Genomic DNA, 21739 nt, shown 5'->3' with positions numbered 1-21739 from the left:
TATATCTATAGACTGAATTCATGTATACCTCCTTCCCACCTTCATTTATATTTGTACAGTATTAAAAATATTGCATTTTTAAAATATATTGAAATAGAATACTTTGCCAGTTGGCTTGATCTTTTCTTCTTGGTAACTCAAATTTCGCAGAATCACAAATGTAATTTAGAATTAAATTCATTTCATATGTAAATTTTGTGGGCTTTTTAATTATTAATTTAATTACATGGCACTTAAATTCAAAAACTATCTTAAAATTCCCAAATGCAATTGCTTTCAGTTAAAAGGCATGAGCTCAACTATCTTGGCAGCCATTTGTGAAGTAGGCATAATACATCAAAGTATTATTCCCTCATGAAATATAAGCAAAGGCTGAGATTTAACATTACTTAGGAGATTGAAGATATTTATTAAAATAGGCATTAGCAAAATCAATGTTAGAAATTCTGTAGCTCTTTGTTATGGAAAAGAAAAAACAAAACCAGATTCACAAGTATACAAAAATAATATGTCTAACATTTGGTTTAGAGGGATTATGATATTTAAAAACCCAAACAATATGTTTCTTTAAGTTAAAAAAAATAACTTTGCTTGTAAAAGTTGAATACTAATTATGTAAAAGATTTATAAAAAAAGAAGGATGTATGTAAATTCTGTGCAAGAGAGTAGAAAATGAATTTTCTCTGTCTGGAGCTGCATTCACAGATTTCATGGGGTTGGCAGCTTAGTCTTTTTATCCCTATAAGTCTACTCGGTACCAAGTAAACAGTCCATTCCCATCAATTAATTCCAACAACAGGATAAATTACTAGCCAAAGTGATTCTTGTAAATGTATCCCTCTTTGTTTAGAAGTGGACTGGGAAAAAACTAAAATAGAGGAAAGAAAGGGAGCATATGTCCATCGAAGACTTGTACATGAATATTGATAGCAGCTTTCTTAGCAATAGCCAAAAATTAGAAACAACCCAAATGATTAGCAACAGATGACTGGATAGACAAATGGTGGTATATCCATACAACAGAATACTATTCAGCCATAAAAAGGAATGATCTACTGATACAGGCAACAATGTGAATGAATCTCAAAATAATTATGCTGAGTGAAAGAATCCAGACAAAAAAAGAATATGAACTATATGATTCCATTTTTATAAAATCTGGAAAATGCAAACTAATGTATAGTGACAGAAGACAGAAAGCAAATCAATGGTCACCTGGGAGGTGGATGGAGGCAGATGTGGGGGATGTGAGAATTGGGGAAGGTAGGAAGGAGTGATTCCAAGAGTATGAGGAATCTTTGGGGTGATGGATATGTTGATTTTCTCAATTATAGTGATGGTTTCACTGTTATACACATACGTCAAAACTTATAAAATTGCACAAATATGTGTAGTTTTTCATACTTCAGTTATTTTTCAATAAAGCTATAAAACAAGAAAAAATCTGTGAGTAGCAATATGTGAGTAATATTGCAATGAATTAAATTGGGATGGGGGAGGAAATCAGAGAGATTAGTTGGGAGACTATTCTAAGAATTTGGAAAATAAATTTTCTAGAGTAGAACCAAAGTACTGATAAAGGGAAATTTAATCAACTAAGAAAAAAGTACACGAAAAAGTAAAAACTCTGAATTGTATTTTTTTCAAAACACCAATTTTGTACTACAGAGTATTTACAGTCATTCATTAGTTTAAGAAAACACTTTAATCCAAGATGTTTCCTGATAGATGTCTGTTGAGAACCTGTTTAATGAAAAAGATAAGGCAAATGTGTAATTTACATATTAACCATTTATTTCTGATTTATACATAGTTTACTTCCAAGAAAGAGTTAAGGGAGAGATATGTCAATTACTGGTATGAAATGTAGGTATATCAACTTTGAAGGTAATTGACAATTTATTCTCTTAATATTTAAAATACTCTTACTACTTTTAACACTATGAGATTATACCATTATAGGTGACTATTTGCCCTGCCCTTGTCCACATTATCCCAAATTCCAAATTAGTAACCTCTTAAATATTTATATGTCATGCATGAGTTTGACAATGTGGTAAGTGTAAGATTAAATAAATGTACTACAAGAATATTTTCTAGGGTTTAATATCCTACAGTTTTACAGTCTAAAATAATGTAGGCTATATTCATTTGTATGATATTCTGGGACAAATCAAGTGTTTCTCCAAATAGATTCAAAGCTATTTCTTCAGAGGGAAGTTAATTATGCTCATCAATCACCCCGTGAACCTTGTTTTGCAGAGATGGATTCATCCAGGTAAGAATGAAGATTTCTCAATGGAATACACCCTCTTTATCTAATCATTTGGTCTACAAAATATATAGGTCTTCTTCAGTAGGCACCTCAGAACACCAGTGCTCTAAGTGAACCCCTTTATTGTTCAATACCAGCTCCTGTTCAAAGCCAGCAATATTTTTAAAAAAAGAATATAGAGACTATTCACCCATTTCTCTAGAACTATCTTCATACCAGATAGATTACTGTTGAGCTGTACACATGGGAGTCTCTAAGTTTGCTCTCCACAAGAAATATCTTTAACAAATTACATTTTAATGTAATGTCATCTCAGTTATATAAGAAATGGTCATGTGAAAGAACTTTCTGGATTTTCTCTAATACCATTATGTTATTCACTTTATTTTTAAAATATTAACTTCACTGTCCTTGTAAAAGAAACTATTTCTTGAGGCTGGCCCAGTGGCATAGTGAAGTTCACGCACTCTGCTTGGGTGGCCCAGGGTTCACAGGTTCAGATCCCAGGTGCAGACGTACACACTGCTCATCAAGCCATGCTGTGGCGGCGTCCCATATAAAGTAGAAGAAGATGGACACAGATGTTAGCCCAGGGCCAATCTTCCTCAGCAAAAAGAGGAGGATTGGCAAGAGATTTTAGCTCAGGGCTAATCTTCCTCACACACACACACAAAAATAAATAAATAATTAATTTAATTAAATTAAAAATAAAAGAAACTATTTCTTTTAAAGTTTAGTATCAGGAAAAATTTTGTGTCTAGAAGAAATATGTAATCTATCATGGTATTCTTTCTTCCTTGCCTGATGGTTCTCCCCTGGTTCCTTGAACCTCTTCATACTTCGGGTCCCACCTTGATAGGACCCACCTGGCCAGGCATCTTGAACATACATTAGAGTTTTCACTCCTCAAAATACCTCCTATGGACATTTTCTTCTTCCTTTTTCCTTTGCCTCATTTTCTTCTTCTTCTACTTCTCTGAAAATAGGCAGCATCAACAAATGAGGGAAAATGATTAAAATGCACATTTAAAATTAAAAATAAAAGCAGACCATGCTGAATCAAACTACTTCTGTTGGGTAATTTTGTGGTACACTCAGAGTCATGATTTGTTAAAAGTCAATATTCAGGTAAAAATCCCGAAACAAATATTGCACATTGCAGTGCTATTTACCAAGAACAAGCAACCTATTTCATCTAAGTTGGAATCTCTTTAATATCCTTCCTGAAAAGTTGTCCCATTCAGAAACTGCAACAGAAAACTGGAGAGAGAAAAAGACTAAACATTTGGCTGAATATTTTAATAATATTGACTCTGCTTTGGTCAGTGGAAGTAAATTAGTGAGTCTGCTACTGATACATTTTTTAAGTAGAAAATCTGCTTTTTCCTATTCCCACTAAATAAATATTGAATGACTTTTTTAGACCTCAGTTTGAAAGAACATCAAATTACTAGCCTGCCCAGAAGGCTCAAATGTCTCTGTCCAGCTCTGCTTGACCCATATCAGAACATCCACCCTTCAGAAGTGGAATGAGATTGAGAATCCTTCAGCTCCCCTGAAGGTTGGAGTGTACCACTAGGGATCTTGTCATACTTAATGCAGGCCTTGCCAGCAAAGGTGTTGTCCTGGTAAGAGATGACCACAGCTCTGTATTGGGCATTATGATCTCATGGTGGTTCGTAAACTATGAATAGATGCCCCAAACTCTATTTGCTCAAAGCATGCAGACAAAATGAGCAGCACCAACTCTTCCAATCTGTAGCTCCAGGAGACCAGTTGAAGGAGCATCTTCCATAGACATGGGAGAACTGGGGAGGGAAGTAACTCAGCCTCAGCAGCCTAGGAAGAGTCTAAGGCCCTCCCTTGTCTCCCTGCAAATCAACCTTGAGCCCAAAACATTTTAAATGTATACTATATCATCAGTTCAAGCTTCAGTCCAAAAAGACTCATCTGCACACATACACACGTCCATCATTTCATTTTTGAATGAAAAGAATAATGGAGAAAGACAAGGTAATGGAGTGGAATGGACTCTGAAATAGAAGAAAATTGGTTCTTGTCCTGGTTCTGCCATTAATGAAACCATTGAAACACTATGAGCTCCAAGGCCCCTCCTACATAACAAAAGACTTGATTAAATAATCTCCAAAATCTCAAGGGCTAATAATCTGGAATCAGTGTATAATGACACAGCCTATGAAAAAGACAGATGGAGAAGAGAAAAAGGTGCAAAGAGCAGGCCTGGGCACCTGGTCTGCATAACCTGACTCCTGATTGACCTCTGGCCTTCAGCCGCTCACTGTGGTTAAACCCAAAGCCTTTGGTCATTCAGGACCAGCAAGCGCCCCTAGAGCAACCAGCTTCAGCGGCCATTCACTTCTTTAGATTCAAGCTCTCACTCTAAGGATTTCTCTTCATTTTTTGCTATCCCAGCCATGCATTCAAATTACATTTTTTATAGTTTATCGAGTGTTTACAGCATTTTTTAGTTAAAGAGTTTCAGGCTTTTTCATTATATTGCCAGAATTAGAAGTTATTATTCACTTTTTAAAAATATTTATCCACTGATCATGGATAATAAAGTCATAGGAAACAATACTGTGGACAGCATCCAAGTCAATGCATCTCTGTAGCACAGTATCCCAAATATTTGCAACCAAGATTGAAAAAAGAATCGTCCAATGTCAAGGGATGAATCTGAGCACATCTACCCCAGGACTTAAATCCATATAGATTTAGTACTTAGTGCTACTTAATATCTATCTGAGTATTTAATTTAAGCTACGGTTATAATTCAGAAGAAAAGAATCAATCAGATTTTTCACCAAAAATGACACCTAATTTAATTTTAACTAAATTCATTTGCTCATCTGAAAGCACAAGTGAGATTTCAACAGTATTAAACATCAAGGGTGGGGACTAAACCCTGCCTTGGCCAGGTCTATCCCTCTTACTCCAGGTTCCTGAGAGAGCTACCACATAAGGTCATGACTCATGGAAAATCTAATGGCCACCGTCTTGTTAGCTGGGTGAGCAGGGCGTCCAGCACAGGGATCTCTGATAAATCTGGACTGCAGTGCCCAGCTTAGGCCTTGAGCCAAAGCAAGGCCTCTCTGTCCCTATTAAATCTTGATATCAACCACAGCCTGAAACAAGAATTTCCAAGCACCTAAGTGCTTTTGTGAAAGGGAAAAAAGCAGGATAGCTAAACTCAAAGGAGTCCACAGTTCATCCTGTGTGTCCTCGGGCCCAGAGGCTACAGGAAGAGGAGGGCAGGCTGAACAGGGAGGTATCCCTTTTCCGTACTGCATGTCTCGCTTACCCTGGTAAATGCAGCCCAAGCAGAGCCCCGAATCTGATCAGATGAGCACCTCCTTTGAGGGGTATGGAGAAATAGAAAAGAAGTTGTAAAAGGAAGGAGGGACCTCCTACCTTTCACATATCCAAATGTTTTTTTCAAATCTCCTTGAAACAGAAACGGACTGTCCTGGCATGCGGATAAAATATGCCATAGTGTTAACTATATACATATATTGTTTTAAATATACATATATACATAAAAGTTATGTGTGTGTATATATATATGCATATATATGAAAAGATTTATAACCAAGGCAACATTTTGCTAAATGGCTTGATTCCTAAAATAATAAGAATTTGTATGTACATCTCTCATACAAGTTTTGGTGAGGAAGCATTTTAGTCTTGTACCCATATAAACAAACCACCATTGTACCTAAAAATACAGAAATAGCTTCATTATACAGATGGGATAGTACATGAGACTCACTAAAATAGGATACTAGTTGTAAACCACTTTGATTTTCTATAATAGAAACATAATACTGAAATAAACAATATCAAAAATAACAAGATGAAAAATAGTTAGAAATTTGAAATAAGAGATTGCTAGATGGGGAAAAAAATGTGCATTTTCAAATAATCTTATGTCTAGTTGTTAAAAACAAATGTATTATATAGCAATTTGGAACATGTTTCTAACCAAATGAAGTTCTATTTATAGGTAGTCACGTTCATGTGCATGCATGTATTTTAATATTTTAGAATAATACTGTCCTTTCTGGTAACACTAGAAATAAAAATACTGAAATTATTCCATGAAACAGATGCCTTCTCTTAGAACTTACCTTTGTAACAAGCCACTAATTCATGAGCTGACACCTTCACTTTATTTTGAAAAAGGATAATAATAATAACTGCTACTTATTAAACACCTAACCAATCCCAAGCACTTTACATACATTTTAAAAATAGCTCTATTAGATGAACAGTATCATCCACATTTTACAGATGAGAAAACAGAGGCTCAGAGAAGTAACTAATGCAGCATCTCTGGTTGGAGCTAAGACTGGAGAAAAGATTTGAGTCACCACATTCATGTGACAATGGGGCCTCTACACCAGTCATCTGTAATACTGTTTCTTGAATCCCCAATTGTTCTCCTGAGGCCCCTCGGAGGAAAAGATGACACCATTGCTGAGCAGGCAATGCTCCCGCTGCCCCACCCTGGCATCAATTCTAACAGCCTTCAAAAAATATGGAGCCCCACTGCTCTGCATGCCCATTCTGATCTTGAGCATTCCCAAGGCCTGACATGATAATCAGAGGTTGCTATGGCTCCTCTGCCCACACTCCACTTCATCCATTTGTTCATTGAACAAACATTTGTGAACTGATGGGTATGACAAGGAAATTTAAAAATAAATAAGACATAGACAGGCCCTGCAAACATACGCACTCAGACCAGAAATTTCAAACTCAAGCGCCTCTGAAGTCCAGGTAGATAATAAAAATGATTGAAGTGAGCCAGATATAAGCAGAAGGGAGTGTTCAAACATGGGGCAGTGAGGCAACCCAGAAATTAAAAACTACAGGAAGCTGCTACCACCTCTGGGGCTGAGAACAAAGGGAGGACATGTTACTGGAGCCCCAGAGCCTGGGCCTGGGGGTAGGAGCTGGACCTGCAGAGGGAGGACAGCAGCAGAAGCTGGAACTACAAAAACTAAAAAAAGACACAACCAATGGCTTTTCCTCTCCCCGTTTCCTCCAACCTCCCTCAGCTTCCTCCCATTGGCCAAGCCTAACTGGAAGCCAGTGAGTAAGAAAGTCTGAGAAATGTAATGTGGAGGAGGCAGGCCCTGTGACACAGAGCAGAGCTGAGGAAGGGCAGGGAGCGGACCTGACAGCACACAGGCAAGTGACCCTATAACCTAGTCTCCTTGCTATAGGGTTCTTGATTCCCAGGCCCCCCCCACAAATGCCCCTTCTCCTTCCATGTGATCAGTCTCCCTACCTACATCCCAACACCCTGTCTTATACTGCCTTTGTTTGCCGCAGATCTCTCCCTTGTTTGACCTGTTTCACTCTGAGGAACTCACGTGGCTCCAAATCCTAATTCCACCTTGTCATGTACTCCCAGAAGGCCCTCCTTCTCTGTAGGCCATGCCTACGAGTTTTTCCATCAAGATTTAAGTTGTTGGACATGGAGATTTTCACAGCTCCATGTTAGTTCTCAGCATGCTGCCAGCAGGCATTGCTCAGAGGCTGACATTTTGGTAATATTCATAAGTAATTGAAATAGAAATTAATGCTTCTTCTCCCTCACCAGGGCCTAGTAGAAAAAAAAAAAGTGGCAAAATACAACCATTTGCATTTAATGAATAATTTATTTACTTTTGAAACTAGATTAGAATCTGGGCTGTGATAAATTCACTAACTACACATTAAACTAAGGCTCATTCACTACTTCAAAACTGTTTCAAACTGCTTAGCACAATTTCCAGCTGAACTTTGACCTTTGATCTTACGTTGAATAGCACTGAGGGATCCTCCAAGCAAGAAATGTCACGTTAATTATTTTACGTTAATAAAACACAGAACCAAGAAGGAGAAAGTGGCCATTATTTTTTTCAAAGTCTATTAAATCAGAAATCAAAAAGCTTTTTAACAAGTATTTTCAAATTTCACACATGAGAAAGATATCATCCAATATCTTTTTCTAAGAAAAAAAATCACCCACTTACTGTTTTTCTTACCTTAAAGAATATTGAAAGCAATTCCTTCCTAAATTGTTTCTCTTGTGAAATTTCACTTCCTAACAGTAGCCCCCTAAGCACAGACCACTTTTTCAAACTCCAATTTTATAATCTTCCAATTTTTAATTACTTTTGGGTTTATTGAAATTAAACTCTTTCACAGGTGCACTGGAATTTTGCCTAGGAGAAATAGAATTGGGACAGGAATCATCAGACTGCATATGTCATCAACGAAATTCTAGAAGGCAGCTAATTGACAATTGAGAAAAACCAAAATTGAGGCAGTTATCTACAAATTTAAGAAATTAGTATCAAGTGACTTCTTGTATCTACAGGTCTTAGCTGATGTTTTGGGAAGCTCACTTTGGGAAGACAATTATTCAATAGCATTTAGATTTCTTAGTAAAGTCATGATTATGGTGTTTGGAACTCCAATGATATAGCTACAAATTAATCAGTTCCCTTGGTATCACACATATTTTAGTATATAATAGTTCAATTAGATGACATAGTAAAAATGCTTTATTTGGTTCCAATAAAGGCAAACCCATTGGATGTACTGATGTTTCTCCCCAAGTCATGCATCCTTCTAACATTCCTGCAGCCCCTTTCAGGAATGTAGGTTTTCTCAGTGAGAGACTCATTATATCTCGTTGTGTGCCCTACCTGTGGGGAAGCCTCTCACTCTACTGTGAGTCACCCAAGAGAGCGTTGCTTGAAGTGCATTCCACAGAACTCTTGTGTCTCAGGATATTAACAGGTATTTTACATACACCCATATATACACATAAAGGAGTGTAGTCAAACAATTTCAGGAAAGGCTTGATCAAATAAGGTTAAATGAGACTATGTTTTTCCTGCCGGACTTCTCAGAGAATTTAATACGCTAACATGTACTGTGAGTCTCCACAAACAGAATATAATCAGCCTTCTTTATTAAGATTATGTGACCTTTTTGTCGCAAAGCATCTCTTAGGGCTAATGCGCTATGGAAACACTTCGGTAAATGACGCTCTAAGGCCTTTTTCAGGAAGATCTTGTTCCATAATGTAGGATAAAGAAACTCACACAAAAATAATGGAAGCCAAACAGAAGCACACCAAGTAAAGGGAAGCATGGAAAATGTGATCAGGGCTGGAAGTAAATAGGGATGATTTAGGACTATCGATACTAAGAGCTACAATTTATTTAGTCCTTTCTACATGCTTAGTATTTTGTGCGTTATCCTAATCAACACTTTCAACAACACTTTGATGTAAATCTTATCTCCATTTTAAAGATAAGAAAACTGGGGCTCAGAAGGATTAAGTGAATTGCCCAAGATCACACATCACACACGTGGCAGACCTGGAAATCAAAACCACAAGTGCCTTGATTCCAGTATGCCTTCTCTATGCTCCACAGCCTGCCAGAAAAAAAATAGAAGGCAGAATAAAGTAGTAAGTGGTGGTAAAGAAGCAAAAGGAAAGACCACCGCCCCAGAGATGCACTTCCTAGAGTGCTGCCCTGAGGAAAAGTTGATTTCTCAAAAACAAATGTAAGTTTCTTAAGGCTAGACTGCCTTCAAGCTCGCCATTCAGGGCTCTGCCTCTCCATGCCGCAGGGACATGCACTGAGGTCATGGAGGCCCCTTCATCACAGCCATAGGGTAAGCGATACCCTGGTCAAACCAACGCCTGTCAGCCTTAGAGTATGCAGCTGGCTGGAGTATTCCAGTGGTGTGCTGGAGCTGGCCCTCTCCCGCTCACAGGACCCAATTTTTTATATCTCTTCCCAACTCCAGATTCAGTGATGTCAGGTTGGTAGTTTGAAATCAGTCATGGTGGGAGTACTTACACAATGGAAATTGGCAAACACCACAGAGCAGGGAATGTGTGAGTTTTTTTTTCCAGAGAGCCAGTTTATCAGCACACCACTGACTGAGTCTTAACTAGAAGGTAGCCATAGAAAAGATCAAAAAGTGGCCAGACTTCCAGCTAAACAAAATACCGCAGTGATTATCACTTTTTTTTTTTTTTTTTTTTTTTTTTTGCTGAGGAAGATTCACCCTGAGCTAACATCTGTGCCAATCTTCCTCTATTTTGTATGTGGGTCACCGCCACGGCTTGGCTGCCTCCGAGTGGTGTATGTCCATGCCCAGGGAACCGAACCCAGGCCACCAAATCGGAGCATGCCAAGCTCAACCACTAAGCCACAGGGCCAGCCCCAGTAATTATCCTTCTTAATGTCAAATTCAAATATTAATAATCTGTAGGGGCCCGGCCTGGTGGCGTAGCAGTTAAGTTCGTGCATGCCACTTCGGCAGCCCAGAGTTTGCCAGTTTGGATCCCAGGCGCAGACCTACGCACTGTTCATCAAGCCATTTTGAGGCAGCATCTCACTAGAGCAACTAGAAGGATATACAGCCGTGACATACAACTATCTACTGGGGCTTTGGGGGGGAGGAAAAAAAGGAGGAAGATTGGCAACAGATGGTAACTCAGGGCCAATCTTCCTCAAAAAATAAATGAATAAATATATTAACAATCTGTATATCTCTGTGCTAATGAAGGAGACCAATGTCATGTTTAATGAGAGATTCGATTATTCTCTGCTGCCCTCTAATGAGCTAATTACAGTGTAGGACAAAGCAGAGAACAGTAGCAGTCCCTGGCCCCAGCCCATCCTGGTATCTTACTGCCCAGGCTCCACAGGGTCAGGGTTACTTGTTTCAGGTCCCAGCAAGGTGAAATGTGACCAGATCTCACTTCCCTTTCCTACATTTATCAACGGGCCTCAAGCTGCAGTCCTGGTTCCCCAAGAGCTCACAAAAGCAGTAGTGAAAATATAGGCATGCACAGGCTGTTTCCAATATTCAAAAGGGCTAACCTAAATAATATATTAATTTCTAATAAGACCACACAGGCTGAGTAAATCTTAAAATTTTTACATTTGTTTTTTATTGTTGTTTTGCTTTCAGTTATATCAATTCAATCTGGTCATTTTAGTTATCTCAAGTTGTTCCAGTTTTTCTAATTGAAAACCATTTTGAGAAATTTTTAAAAATTGGACAATGAGCTAATTATACCATAAATGATCTTTGTGTGATAGATAAGTTCTCCTAAACTGGAGTAAAAAGGGAAGAATTATTGAACACGTATAATAATATTTGAAGGATAAAATTTGCTCTTTCTGCAAATTAGACTCACCCAAAGAAAGAGATTCTCACCAGACATTGAAAGCCTAGATGATGCATCCCCTTTTCCTCATGATAAGTCTTTTGAAAGGAGCGTTTGCACGCTGGAATCCTCAGCACCTGCCATTACCTCAGTGATAGTGAGCACCCGTAGCTTTTCATAGGAAACCGTTCACAGAGTAAGACGGAAATGCTACACCCACTAACTCACAGACCACTTCTCCCTCACCCCACTACCCTCACTCTCTCCAGTGAACTACTTGAGCCATCCATGATCTTCCCTGAGGACAGGACAAGGAAAGCTATAAACCATACTTAAGAAATGCCGCCTAAAAGAAAACCAGCGTGAACCCCTGCCCAGCTCTTGTGTACATAAACCATCAGCAGATGGAGCCCTTTACTAACTCAACATCCTTCAGGGCCCGGCCTCAATGCCTGTGATACAGTAGTTGCATTCTTGATTTTTGTGGCTCACACTGAATTCCTATCATCTTATTAGGATTAGCTTATTATTGTATTTTGTAAGGAAGCATCCAGGAACTATATTTCTACAACTGAATGGTAGGAAAATTACGATGAGCTTTCTTAGTATCAGAGATAATATTTGATGTATTGCCCTTGTATTGTCTTCAGGGGTGTGAATGTGGTACTTTCATTTGTTCCGTAAATATTAAGACCTGTACGTGTTGCAAGAAATATCACATCTGTTTGTTCTCTAAAAATCAATTTAATATCTATTTGGGGCCCCATCTCATCAGGCTAGAGGCAAATTCAGTGATAAATAGGGTTTCCACCCCCTCAATCAGGGTCCTGTAAAGTTTCCAGGGCTTATGCAGTTTCAAAGGAAGAGAAGGCACGGGGTGGGGGAGAGGGTGGTAGTGCTTGTGGTCATTGGTCATCCGTCTGACCAAGTTACCAACATGTGTCTTGCTGGGTCCTTCCTTGCTGCTTCTAAACTAAATGTGGGATAGAGGAATCATCTGTGAGACTGGAAACCTCCCAAGCCCCATCTGGTCTTGGGGGCAGCAGGCAGCCATCCTCTGGGATGTTGCAGGAAGCACTGCCAAATTTCCTGCTTCTCTGGGAAGCATAGATCTCTCTCTTCTCAGCTCCGGGGAATCTCAGTTTTAAATCAGATAAAATGTTTCTCCCTTCCTATTTCCCTTAGGGCAATAGTCACTAGCTATACAGTGGAATCACCTGGAAAGCTGAAAAAAAATAGTGATTCTTGTTCTCACTTCCATAGATACTAACCGAATTGGGAGGCAGTGTGGCTGAGACAAGGAAGTATTTTTAAATACCCCCAGAGATTCTAATGAGCAGCCATGGTTTAGGACTTTCCCTTCTCTCCTGATGTTCCCGTCAAAGGCTCCCTCTCCTCTCAGTGGGTTTGGCGTTTGGAAACCCAAGCCAGACAGGAAAGTGTCTTTTCTTCTCTGTCACCTGACACTATGCTACTACCTACTTGAAGGGACAGAAGGGAACTACTGGCAGGAAAAAATTATCATCTTTACCTTATACGACCTTGTGAACTACATGCAGTGCAGTATACAAAGATGGAAAAACATTGTCCTTCCCACAAACCCATTGGAGTTCTCATTTCCTTTCAAGTATTTTCTATCTTTGTGCATTGAGAGTTTGTATCATAATTGCTGAACGACAAGCTTATGAAATATACTATCCAAAATAAGATTTTAATTCTATAAATCTTTTTTCTAAGCAGTTTTTAAATATTTGTATTTAAATATTTTTCTTATTTGTAATGAAAGATGCTGCTGCATAATTCAAATAATAAACTATATGTGTCAGAAATTATAACCAGCAAAACTCTAATTCAGAAATGTATAAAACAGACAGAATGACATAATAGTTTGGAGCTGCAAGGTTAAAAGTCTGTATCATTTGAAACACAGGGAAGTATAATTCTTCAATCACAAAACATGTTGGTCAAGCACTAACATATAATTGACAAACAAAATTGTAAAATATTTAAAGTGATGATTTGATATACATAAACATTGTGAAACCCCATTGAGTTAATTAACCTCACACGTTTACCTTTGGGGTTTGTTTTTTGGGGGGTTTTTTGGTGAGAACATTTAAGTTCTACTCTCTTAGGAAATTTCAATTGTACAATACAGTGTTATCAACTATGGTCACCATGTTATTAGATCCTCAGACTGTATAAGTCTTACAGCTGGAAGTTTGCACCCTTTCACCAACTTCTATTTCCCCCACCTCCAGCACCTGGAAACCACTTTTCTACTCTCTGTTTCTATGAGTTTGACTTTTTTTTGTTTTGGGGGGGGGTTTTTAGATTCCACATATATGTGATACCGTGCAGTATTTGTCTTTGTCTGGCTTATTTCACTTAGCCCAATGCCCTCCTGGTTCATCCATGTTGTTGCAAATGACTAGATTTCCTTCTTTTTTAAGACAGAATAATATTCCATTGTGTATCTACCACATTTTCCTGACCCATTCATCCGTTGACAGACACTTAGGTTGGTTCCATACCTTGGCTATTGTGAATAATGCTGCAATGAACATGGGAGTACAGATATCTCTTCAAGATACTGGTTTCATTTCCTTTGGCTATATACCCAGAAGTGGGATTGCTGGATCATATGGTAGTTCTATTTTTAGTTTCTTGAGGAACTTCCATACTATTTTCCACAATGACTGCACCAGTTTACATTCCCACCAACAGTGCACAAGGGTTCCCTTTTTTCCACATCCTTGCAAGCATTTGTTATCTCTTGTCTTTTTGATAATAGCCATCCTAACAGGTGTGAGGCGATATCTCATTGTGGTTTTGATTTGCATTTCCCCGACGGTTAGCGATGTTGAACTCCTTTTCACGTACCTGTTGGCCATTTGTATGTCTTCTTTGGAAAAATATCTATTCAGGATTTTTGCCCCTTTTTTAATGGGCTTGTTTTTTTGCTATTGAGTTGTATGCATTCCTTGTATATTTTGAATATTAACCCCTTATTGGATATGTGGTTTGCAAATATTTTCTGCCATTCCATAGGTTGCCATTTCATTTTGTTGAAGGTTTCCTTTACTGAGCAGAATATTTAGTTTGATGTATTCCCACTTGTTTATTTTTGCTTTTGTTGCCTTTGTTTTTGGTGTCAAATCCAAAAATTCATTGTCAAGACCAGTGTCAAGTTTACCTCCTATGTTTTTTTCTGGGAGTTTTATGATTTCAGGTCTCATGTTCAAATTTTTAATCCATTTTGGGTTTATTTCTGTGTATGGTGTAAAAAAGGGGTCCAGTTTCATTCTTTTGCATGTGGCCATCCAGTTTTCCCAACACCATTTATTGAAGAGACTATTCTTTACCCACTGTGTATTCCCAGCTCCTTTGTCAAAAATTAATTGGCCATATAAGCGTGAGTTTATTTCTAGGTTCTCTATTCTGTTCCATTGCTATATGTCCCTGTTTTCATACCAATACCATACTGTTATGATTACTATATCTTTGTAATACAGTTTGAAACAAGGAAATGTGATGCATCCAGCTTTGTTCTTCTTTCTCAAGATTACTTTGGTTGTTTGGGGTCTTTTGTGGTTCCACACAAATTTTAGGATTTTTTTTTCTATTTCTATGAAAAATGCCATTGGAATGTTGATAGAGATTGAATTGAATCTGTAGATTGCCTTGGGTAGTATGGTCATTTTAACAATATTAGTTCTTCCAATCCAAGAACATGAGATATCTTTCCTCTTATTTGTATCTTCTTCAATTTCTTTCATTAATGTTTTATAGTTTTCAGTATACAGATCTTTCACCTCCTTGATTAAATTTACTCCTAAGGTAACATATGGACTTTGGGTGATTATGATGTATCAATATAACTTCATCCCTGGTTAAAAAAAAATGTACCCTTCTGGTGGATGATGTTGATAATGAGGGAGGCTATGCATGTGTGAGAGCAGGGGGCATATGGGAAATCTCTGTACTTCCCTCTCAATTTTGTTGTAAACCTAAAGATGCTCTAAAAAGATTATGTCTTTTAAGAAAATAAGCAAATAGGGAGAATAAAGAAGAAAGGGGGAGAGGTTTCTGTTTATACTCCACCAAATTCAGCTGATTTAATAAACCAGTAATGTAAGTACAAGAACCTGAGATTAGTGATTGAGAAACATAAAATATCTAATATTTTGCCTTCAATGGAAGCCATTGGTGCAAATGAAATGCAAAGCATTAAACTACAATATTTATTGCTAAATGAAAACAATACCTACAGACTCCTGTATGCAAGTAGATGAAAAAGATGGCATTTCAAATAAATGAGAAAAAGGTTAATTGTTTAATGAAAGATTTGAGTCCTTTGGCCATCCATCCCCAATCTAGTTATGAGAAAACAACAAACAAACTCAAACTGAGGGACATGAAAGACAAAGACTGAGGAACTGTTCCAGATTAAAGAAGACTAAAGAGATACAATTAAATGAGACATGTGATCCTGGTATGGATCCTAAACCAGAAAATTTTTTTTCTTTTTTTGTGAAGGACGTTAAGTAAGACAATTGTCAGAATTTGAATAACATCTGTAGAACAGATAACAGCATTGCATTGATGTTAATTTCCTGATATTTATAATTGTATTATGGTTATGTAAGAGAATGTCCATATTCTTAGAAAATACACATTGAAATATTTTGAGGGTAGAGATGTCTTATTTTTGCAATTTACTCTCAAAATGGTTCGGAAAAAAATATGTGTGTATAGACACACATATATATGTATATATGTAATGTATATATATGTATGTGTATATGTCATAATTGTTTTTGTAATGTTGTGGTCACAACAATATAAATATTCCACAGTCTCCACCTCTTTAGCATGGCTGAGTTCCCACAGTGTCTTGCAGACCTATACACATGCCCCTTGATTTCCCAACTTAAACATTCAATTAAGCCTATATATTTCTTCCTCAAATAGAATAGAGGGATAAACAGAATAAAAACCCAAAGACAGTAGATACTCTATGCTCAAGGGGGAGCATAATTCCCCACTCCTTAAGTGTGGGCCATGCAAAGGGTCTTCCTTCCTCAGAATAGAGTATGGAAAGGGGGAGTGGAGAGTAATTTCACATTGGAGGAATCTGACAAATACTATCTCAAGCCATGTGATCAAAGTTAAGATTGACAGTAGTAAGTCATACAGATAGCCTTAATATGATGAGATGAAAATGGCACTTTACCTCTGTGGCCTTCTTCCCAGAAACAGATAACCCCAGTCTAATTATAAAAAAAAATCAGACAAATCCCAATTGAGACACATTCTACAAAATATCTGACCAGCGCCTCTCAAAACAGTCAAGGCCATCAAAAACAAGAAAAGTCTGAGAAACTGTCACAGTCTAGAGGAGCCTAAGGAGACATGACAGCTAAATGTAATGTGGTGCCCTGGATGGGCTTCTGGACCAGAAAAAGGACATTAGGTAGATACTAAGGAAATCTGAATAAAGTATAGACTTTAGTTAATAATGTATCAATATTGGTTCATTAATTGTGACAAATATACCACACGAATATATTACTAATAAGGGAAACTGGGCATGAGGTATATAAGAACTTTGTGTACTAACTTTGCAATTTTTCTCTAAGTTTAATACTGTTCTAAAATAAAATGTTGATTAAAACAAAATAGTAAAGGGCACAATGCCTCCACGTATATGCAAATATACATGATACGCTTGTATGAGTTCAGATGGAAGACAACGTTTTTATTTTTTAAACAACATATGCACATAGTAAAACATTTTTTCAAATATTACCAGAAGCTAAAAAGTTAAAACTAAAAGTGGAAAATAAACAAATAAAAACTCTCTATAATAAAGGAGTGAGACACCAAAAAGTTTGTTTTTTTAAAAAAATAAGTTTTTATCCATAGACAGCACTTGATGTTATTTTAGAAAATTTATGAAGTGCAGTAATGTATAAGAAAAAAATCACCCGTACTCTCAATAAAAAAGATGAGGAAAAAAATCTATATTCTTAAGAATAAACATTTAACACGATATATATTTTTAGTTTATTCTTTTCTTTAAAAATAAAGATTTTCCATAAAAAAAGTAATACATGTTGTTTTAGAAAAAATATAAATGCAAATGTAGAAGAAAAAATATCATCTAAATTCAGAAGAAAAATTGATTTTTTTAATCTTAAAAATTACTTTGTATTGCTTGATTCTTGATTGGAAAAAACATTTAGAAAATATTGAAAAGTATGTAGTATGAAGAAGAAAATCACTGATATTCTCACGACCTTCTGTATAGTTTCCTTTTCTCCCCTGTATTTGGGTGTATTTGGGTAAGAATGGGTGTCAAGCGTGTCAAATATGTACACATACATACATAGTGATGTGGGAAAATACACATAATGATGTGAGAAAATGCATATGATCAATGTTAGGTAAAGACTACAAGGTGATAATGTATTTACAGTCAGAAATGAGGTTATATAACTTGAAATTATACTGACTATTATTCTGTTTGTACTGTGCTTGATTCACTTGATTTTAAATAAATACTTTCATATACCTATGTCATAAAATATTCCTCACTATCAAAAAAAAAATTAAAGGGGGCTCTACATGAAGTATGGAAGATTGAAAATGAAATGGCACCTCTTACCCCTCCCTTCTAATCTTTAGTCCCCAGGACAGAACACCTTCAGAGCCCAGACACCTCTCTCCTCAACTGGGAAAAGGCTGAGGGGTTGGGTTGAACCCCAAGCCATCAACTACCACAGCAGTCTCCCCCGGTATAAGAACTCAGTTCTCTCCTAGGGTTCCTTACCTCTTCCCCGCAGTCCACCAGAGCAGGGCCAACTCCCTGCAGGTTCACTGCTCCAAGCTCCACGTCAGAATGGAAGCTGACTTTTTATTGGAACATCGACTTCTAAAACCTACTCAGAAAAATAGGGGCTTGATTAAAATTATTGACTCAACTGCTTTATTTTACTCAGGGAGGCAAAGTTTAAATAATACTAGGAATCAAAATATTTTATGTGACCAGGTTATGATGACCAGGAAAAAATTATCTCTGACTCATTTTTTCAAAAACAGTGCATTCTAAACCAAACAAATTCAGTGTGACTTTTAATTTTTATCTTAAAAAAAAAAGAAAATAATATTTTTGAGAAAATTCCTCCTCTGTTACAATCAGACAGTTTTCCAGAAGTCTCTTCCTTTGCTTGTGTTATATCACGGGTATCTCAGTTCTGAATGGATTGCCTTATATGTTCCAGAAATCCCTCAATAATTTCTTCTCTTCCTGTGGTCATTGCTGTGATGCATTTATTTTAGTTGTATATTTCTTCTGTCATTTCAACGGAAATTTGGGGAGAGAAAAGGTTAGTGCAGACACTGTCTGCTGATTTGGGAGTAGTTGATTCTCATTTAGAGAGGGAACTCTGGCAGGAGTGAAGAGATTGAATGGCTAGAACATAAGCCCGGAGGCCAGAAAATAGTAGTTACTGTGATAATCCAGGTGAGAAATGGTAAAAGTCAGAATTAGAGCCACATCAGGGGGATGAAAAGGAGGGAATATATTGATCCCTTTTTTTTGAGGAAATTTACTGTGATGGTAGGAAGACAAAACATAACCTGAGTTTCTCAGGCCTTATCAGCCTCTAGGTCATATAAAGATCATGCAAAGAGTAACATCTCAAATTTCACTGTTTCCCCACCTGCTCAAGCAAGACCTCCTCCCTGGGTAAAACGTCCCTTTGTTATTCGAGGAGTTGCCAAGGGGTGGCTCACGTATGCTCACACTGTGTCTATCCCTGTTGGACTCCATTGCTCCAATGAACACCTCCAGAGATAAACTGAAGTCTCGGATAACCACGCAGTGGTTTGAATTAACGCCCAAGCTGTAATCAAGCTGAAGCCCTTGACAACCAAAGCTTGATGCTGGATCAAGCTCAGTATCTCTTTTTTCTTAGAATGAGTTCTCACCCAAGAAGATCTCCAGTTCTCACGTAAACAGACTCTGGTATGATCATACCTACCCCGCCCCCTATCCAGATTTACATGGACATAGCTGAATCTCATTTGAATGCAAACTGTGACCTCACTCCTTGCCATCCCCATTATACTCAAAATAAACATTTTAAGTAATACAAAGTAGCAATTTGTTAAATTCTAAAAGAATAATACAGACAACAATTAACATACATGTTCACAGATAAGAAATTACTAGAGTTAAGGAGAAATTATCTGAAACAAAGAATTATAATTGATCCTTGAAGGTCTTTGAGTAGTTAGAGGTCTAGAGTGATTAAAAGCAGGAGGAGTTCCAGGAAAATTGACTAGCAGGAGGAAAGCTGTAGAGGCAGGTCTGTGTTCCCACAACTAATGAACATGTGCAAGGCACTATGCCAGGGCCTGGGGATGGGCAGATGATTAAGGTAGGTCTCTGCCCTCTGGTAGCTTAAAGTCTAGCTTAGATAATAAGATCTGTATAAAATCCTTACAGTTGGTAAATGTGGCAAATGCTGAACTTGCCACATTTAAAAGAATGTTAATATTCCAACAGAGGAGAGGTGACAGAAAGGTTTAGGGAAGAGGTGATATTGGAGTTGGGCCTAGAAGAATGGGTAGCATTATGTCAGGCACAAATAGGAAAAAGGGAATCCCAAGCAGAGGAAACAACACAAGCAAATGTGTAGGGTGTGTTCGAGAAATTATGCCTATTGTTTAGTTGGATCAGGAACATTGTAAGAGATAGGACAAGAACATAGGGCAGGCTCAGGCTGTGGAAGAAATTTAATCCCAAGACTTTGGACTTTATTCCGCAAGCAGTGAAGATTCACTGAAGAGCAGGCAATAGCATCTGAGCTGAGTTTTTGTGGGGAAAAAAAATCAGAAAACAGTGTATGGTATGGAAAACAAGAATGGAAAATAAATTTATCTACAGATACAAAGATGAGTTTGGAATCTAGTTGAAAAATATTAAAGTAGAAAAATGGAAGGCTTTTAAAGACAATGGCAGGAGGCAATGAATATGAGAGATGTTGCATAGCAGAATAAACCAGGATGTAACAATTGGTTGAAGTGACAGGTGAGAGGCAAGGACAAGTCAAAGACTATGGCAAGGTTTCCAGCTGGGTGACAAGAAGGTTAGTGTTGCAGTTAACAGCAATAATTTCAGAGGGGAGGAAGAAGATACTAAGGACTCATTGAGGCATGTAATTGGGCAAGTCATATTCAGGGACTCAAATCCTAGAATGAGCTTCTTAAGACAACCTTTAGAAATTCATGAATCTCCAAAGTTCATGCAAATTTTTACTGTGTTTTGTTTTTTGGTTTGTTTTTTGGGATTTTGTTCAGTCTTTTGGAAGGAATACACACACATAAATATAAATATATCTCAATCACATCTGGATCCCCCCAAAAGAGCTTGGTTCTGCTGGTCTAAATGGACAGAGACTTCACAATGAGGGTGCACAGTGAGATGTAAATATGAAAAGGGTGAAGGAACTCAAAAGCTAGATGAGGAGTCTTGCAGAAAAAGAGGAAACTGGCATTTTGGGAATTGAGGCAAGAAACAATGAAAGCCACGTTTTAGAAGATTAATTTGAAACAGAATGGAAAACTGATTGAAGAAAAAGAAACCAGAAGTAGAAAGACCAGTTAAGAGGGTACTGCAACAGTCTGGGTTCTGAGAGGTCACTGGTGAGAACAGTGAGGGAAGAGCCTGGAGATGGTTCAGGAAAGTGCGCAAGGACTGGATGAATGATTGACCATGGGGGTGAGGAGTGTAGGGGAGGAAGACAATTCCTTTACCCTCTAGATCCTTCTGGCTGGTCTAAGAATTAAACTGACATGAGACAGAATAACAGGAGAAAATCAGACAAGACTTTATAACATGTATACATGGAAAAGAAACCCAGGAAAGCTGAGTAACTCACCAGAATGGCCAAAGCTGCCAGCTTAACTATCATCTTCAGCTAAAGACAAAGGAGGATGTTGGGAGTAGTGGTTTGGGACTTCAAAGAAGAGGAAGGCAATTCACATGGAGATGGAAAAGCAAATATTCGGTAGACAGAACTTTGATAAGAATGGGCTTAGCAAGGACCCTCACAGTCTACGGATACCCAGAGTTATATATGGTAATGGCCTGTCTCGGGGACAGGCTTTCTATCTTAAATTCCTTTAGGCAGTTAGGAGGAAGGTCAAAGTTTCTTTCAGAGTCTCTTGTCCTTAAAAAT

At 37.6% G+C, this 21739-nt stretch overlaps 1 long non-coding RNA gene across 2 annotated transcripts; it reads right to left on the bottom strand.

The window, feature by feature from the left end:
- Window positions 1–1570: 1570 nt before the first annotated feature.
- LOC147914513 (uncharacterized) lies at window positions 1571–18463 on the bottom strand. 2 transcript variants are annotated; one of them, XR_015555243.1, is made up of 3 exons: window positions 18325–18463; window positions 3448–8511; window positions 1571–3251 (listed from the first exon to the last, which is right to left on the bottom strand). It is a non-coding gene; the product is annotated as an uncharacterized LOC147914513 (long non-coding RNA). The 2 variants fall into 2 exon arrangements; XR_015555242.1 differs by lacking the exon at window positions 18325–18463 and having other exon boundaries at window positions 3448–17469.
- Window positions 18464–21739: the final 3276 nt, after the last annotated feature.

Source organism: Ceratotherium simum, chromosome 19, assembly GCF_057802395.1.
Source record: "Ceratotherium simum simum isolate JZ-2026a chromosome 19, ASM5780239v1, whole genome shotgun sequence".
Taxonomy (NCBI): domain Eukaryota; kingdom Metazoa; phylum Chordata; class Mammalia; order Perissodactyla; family Rhinocerotidae; genus Ceratotherium; species Ceratotherium simum.
The sequence above is the reverse complement of the archived record's forward strand: the minus strand, read 5'-3'. Positions and strand labels throughout refer to the sequence as shown.